Below are 5,333 nucleotides of genomic sequence, written 5' to 3'. Positions count from 1 at the left end.
TCGCTTGTTCAAATGAGCTAACGGGTGCCTATTGAGAATACCCTAAGTTGGGGCGTGACAGAAATAAACAAGGTGATATACATGGATTGTAATCCTTTAGTAGATTATACTCAACAATTCCAGAGTAAACTTAATGCCTTGAAATCTTACCTTGTTAACAATGTCAAATAATTTGTCCATGTATCCTTTCATTGTCTGCAAAAACTATTTTATTTTCTGCAGCTTGAATTCTTCAACCTCCAGTATATTCTTTCTTTAGATAATTGAAAATTTCTTTAGCAGATTAGAGAAAGATAAATACTATGAAAATAGTGGTTTAAAAAACAAAAAACAAAGTTACTGTTGCCGGGACTTTAGGGTTCTCATTTTCTTCTCACCTTTAATTTGTTCTATGGTAAGATTCACCAGTTAAATCAAGAAGAGTCATTTATGAAAACTATTTTCGAAATTCAACTCTTCAATGAGAAGTCCTCAAGAAAATGACTTCAGATCCGAATTGTTTGTTTTTTGAAGAAAAGAAATGCTTCAAAACAACTCAGGAAGGAAAGTTAAAGAATACAATTTTATTGCACTAGACAATGCCATACTAATGAGTATTGACAAAAAAACATGTATTCAATGAATAAAAATCTAACTAAAAAATTGATAACCATGTCCAATATTTTAGATTCCATCTACTATATAACAAACAATAGAAATCGAGAATGTAATACTATTGAGTATTTACTAACAAAAGACATGTATTTAAAGACTAAAAATGTAACTGAATAATAGATAATGAAGTCCTATATATCATATTCCGTCAACTTCATAGGAAACAATATAAATCAGGTATAACTTGATAAAATTAATGTATACGAAGATCTTTTTTTTTTAACCGAATATTCAACGTATATAAAGAAAATTCTAAGATCTTCAATTCTGAACTTCATATTTATAGCTCTTAAGGTTGCACATTATTGTGTTGAAGCCAATTTGAGAAAGCTTGAAGTGTGTTTGTATCAGCTGGGTGATGCTTCGATATAAACTCAAGGAGGGTAGGCCATGTGAAGTCAGGATAAATCGAGGTTTATCGATATCCACCAATTCGGTTGGTGGCCTCACCACCTTATCTTTGTCTGGACAAAGAAAGAAAACTAGTGATTTCCTAGGAATATAATTGTTTACCACTGCTCTATGCAAGCAACTTTTGAATATTCCATTTGATAGCGCCTGCAAAAGGAAAACACCAAATATGTTTTAACACCACTTAATCAATTATACGAAAGACATTATATTCATGTTGTACATAATTCCGAGTCCCTCATCATGTATACCATTCCACATCCTGTGAAAAGCTCCTATATTATTTGTGTTATCAATATGTATTTTTTGTCTAATTATCTATGTTTTTATGACTTAAATGGAGTACATAAGCTTATTATATAGTTCTATTGTGTAATTTTTCTTACCATAAATGTGTCACCTATGTTAACCACAAAAGCATTGTAATTTGGATTGATTGAATGCCATTCGTTATCCACAAAAACATGAAGTCCACCAACACAATCTTGATGGAGAATGGTTAATGATGTTGGATCATAATGAGGCCATGTTCCTAATGTGAGCTCTTGATTATGACATGGCGGATAGTAGTTGATTCTCATTATGGATTCATTGTCTTTGAAAAAATCTTTGATGTTGTCCTTCTGTACTCCTAGACTCATCCCTAAGAGCTCCATGATCCTTACAGAAATTTTGCTCATCGAATTGCAATATTCTTCATAAACCTTCCTATGTAATTGAAAGGGAAAAAGTTAATTTGTTTACATAATCGAAAAAATAGAAAAATATATATTCCATTTATTTCAATTTGTACTAGTGTACCCAATTTTGTTGTTTTAAACACGTCATGAAAAGTTTAAATTATAGAGTTACAAAAACGAAGAAGAAAAAAGTACTAAGTTTTGGAAACCGACTAAAAGAAAAGTAATACTCCCTCAATTCCTTTTTTAGTTGTAATACAAATTTAAAATACTTGTTCCAAAATAGTTGCAATTTAAAATATAAAGAGTGAATTAATGATCTCTTTCCAACTTTGCCTTTCACATTAATTATTCTAACATTAAGAGAAAAAAATAAAACAAATAATAAGCGATACATGGTTTAATAACAATCCTTATTAATTTTTTCTTAAGGGTTGTATCAAACCTTATCATGATAACTTAAAAGAATAGAGGGAATATAAGAAGTCAATTGTCCTTACCCAAGAATGTTAAAACATTTTCCCATTGTCCTTTGGAAATACTCTCCAACTATATGAGATGAGACTTCTTTAGCAGGATTGAAAAGAGAGTTTCTCTTTCCAAGGCAACTTTGGCGAAAATGTTCCAGTAAAGCTGCTGGCATAGCCACAATGTTCACCAATTTTTCTCTCAGCTTTTAGCTTTTCAGAGAGAGGAAAGTTAAAGAACATGTCCATGTTTCGATGGGCGTTAGAGATGAGATTTTCATGAACTCCGTTGTTCACCACAAGGAAGAAACCCTGACTCCTGCACTCTTCACCAACAAGCCTAGATGCTTCTTGCATTGTGGTAGGGTCACCAGAAAAGAAAACCCCTAAGTCAATAAGGGGAGCAGGAAGCTCTTGTGCTATTGCACAATCCTTCTCGCCGCGTTTCATTTGTGATGCATCAAAATTTAATGAATTTTTGTCATCTACCGTAGGCGATTTATCATTTGTGATTATACTATCTATATCCATTGAATGGAAGAATTTGGTTTTATTCTCTTGTGAAATGAGTCACAAGTGAAAATAAAGTAGTGAGAGTGAATTGTAAGGAGCCAAAGTGAAGCATTATATAGGGTGTAATGATGCTTACATGGGTAAAAGTCCACATGTTTTTTGATTCTTCTATTGCTTTTCAAAGAGTATTTACTGTATTAAAGATATGTTTGACCATAAATATTGAAAAGAATTATTAATAAGGATATTTTTGATGATATATTTATAAAATTTATTACTAAATTAATGATATGTTTGACGATATATTAAGAAAATTTATTATTGTATTAAAGATACGATTGATAAAATATTTTGAAAATTTATTATTTGAGATATATTTGACCATTAATTTAGAAAATTTATTGCTATATTAAAGATACGATTGACCAAATTTTGAAAATTTATATGTTTGACCGTAGATTTATAATATTTTATAATGTACTAAAGATATATATGACCAAATATTTTAAAATTTTACTGTTAAAGACATCTTTGAGCAGAAATTTAAAACTATATTATTGTATTAAAGATATGTTCAACCATAATTATTATTATCAAAGATAAGTTAAACATACACTTCGATCAATTTGTTTAATAGGGCTTAATAATGTTTTAAATTGGGGTATAGGTCTATTATAGAATTTACATAGACATATCTATCCATAGTATTCATATAATAATTACAAATAGAGATATTTAAATATTTTTTCAAATTTAGTTTCTTTAGATAGATATCCTTATACATCTACAAATAACTCTTATTCTTAAGGAAATAGATCCATTGACTCTAAATTTTGCATGGTACCCTCTCTATCTACAATACTTGTCAACCATTAACTTTGCACACTTATTAATAAACTATAAATAAAGGGTTAATTTTACTATATTACCCTTTGAGTATTATAAATACAATATCTTGAAAAATGTAAAAGAGAAATTAATTTAATAATTATAAGGGTAAATTATGAACTAAGGGTGTGTTTGGTATGAAGGAAAATGTTTCACTAGAAAACAAGTAGATTTATCACTTATTTTCTCATGTTTGGTTGGTGAGTAGAAAGTATTTTTAGGAAATGATTTTTAGTGTATGATTTATGAATGAGAAATATTTTTGAAAAATATCTTTTATTTTTACTAGAATAGAAAATAATTTTGAAATTGAAAATATACTTTTTTTTAAAAAAAAATTTTGTGGGTGTGTGGAGGGGAGGGGTGAAAAAATAAAATTTTTAAGTAGAAAATATTTTTCAAAATAAAATTATTTTTTTGGGTGGGGGTGGGGGTGGAGGGCTGGTAGGGGGCTGGCGGGCTAAGGGTGAAAAAACAAAAAATTCAAGTTGAAATATTTTTTAAAAACAAACTTAAAATTTATTTTTTGGAGGTGGGTTTTATGGGGAGGTCAAGGGTAGGGGTGAAAAAATTAAAATTTGAAGTCGATTTTTTTAAAAAAAATAAACTTAATTTTTTTTAAAAAAATATAATTTGATGTTGCACGAGAGTTTTGGAAAAATTTTGTCCTTAACTTTTGAAGGAAAGTCATTTTCCTTAATTTTGCGGAAAATGACTTTGATTTGAAAATATTTTTCAAAACTTTTGCCCCAACCAAAAATGAGAAAATTGGAAAATATTTTCAAGAAAATGTTTTCCTTCATACCAAATACACCCTTAGTTTAAAATTATCAATTGATTTCATAAAGTGGATATATATTGTTAGACATCTCAAAATAGTATAGTGGAAAACTATTGTTGAACAAATGGAGTATCACTTATTAGAGCTAGGTCCATCCCTTTTTGGGCTCCTGTTCCGCAGTCTAATTGGACATGGGCGTGAAGGGGGTGTTAGATTGGATAAAATCTCATATAGAACGGGAAATTGGCTAGTATTAATCTCTCTTATGATAGGAGATTTACTATTCCCCCAACTTCTCTTTAAGAAGTAAGTTCTCTGCAATAATTAAATTGAGATAGTAAAAACAGAACTTCGTAATATACCTAGACCAAATTCAATAAATGGAGTCTGGTAAAAATATGATGAAACTGAACCTGTATGGCGGAAAAGCGACTGGCACATCTATTCGGGTTCATTCGTTAATATGGACTTGGAAGTTCTTCTACGCATGAGATAGCTTATGTGGTTGAGTTACTACTATCATTAGTCGGTCAGGATCAACATGTATTTTCCAAATGATCAAGCGTCCTTTATTCACAAAACTCATATGTTATTCATCAGTTATTGACATTTGATCAAATGAATGATGGCTAGACATGAGCTTTGAATAAATGTCCAACGTGGTATCATCTATGCATGATAAAGCATGTTTAATGCCATAGGACTTAATTTTTACTTATCCCACCTCTGGGCAAGGTCGTCTCAACCCCTAGGCCACTAAAGCCATCGCATGGACCCCCATATTTTATGGGGACCCGTTTTATTTTTTTTACTTATAAATGTTAATTTTGAAAAAAAATAATTGTATGTACAATGAGTGGTATGATTTCTACAAATTAAATTGTAGATGAGATGAGTATAGAATTTCAATTTCATAACAAACAGTTTGATGAAAAAATT

General features: G+C 30.0%; 1 pseudogene; it reads right to left on the bottom strand.

The window, feature by feature from the left end:
- Positions 1–760: 760 nt before the first annotated feature.
- LOC107030807 lies at positions 761–2,743 on the bottom strand (annotated as a pseudogene).
- Between the last annotated feature and the right edge of the window lie 2,590 nt (positions 2,744–5,333).

Source organism: Solanum pennellii, chromosome 9 (genome assembly GCF_001406875.1).
Source record: "Solanum pennellii chromosome 9, SPENNV200".
NCBI lineage: Eukaryota > Viridiplantae > Streptophyta > Magnoliopsida > Solanales > Solanaceae > Solanum > Solanum pennellii.
This window is presented reverse-complemented; position numbering and strand designations above follow the sequence as displayed.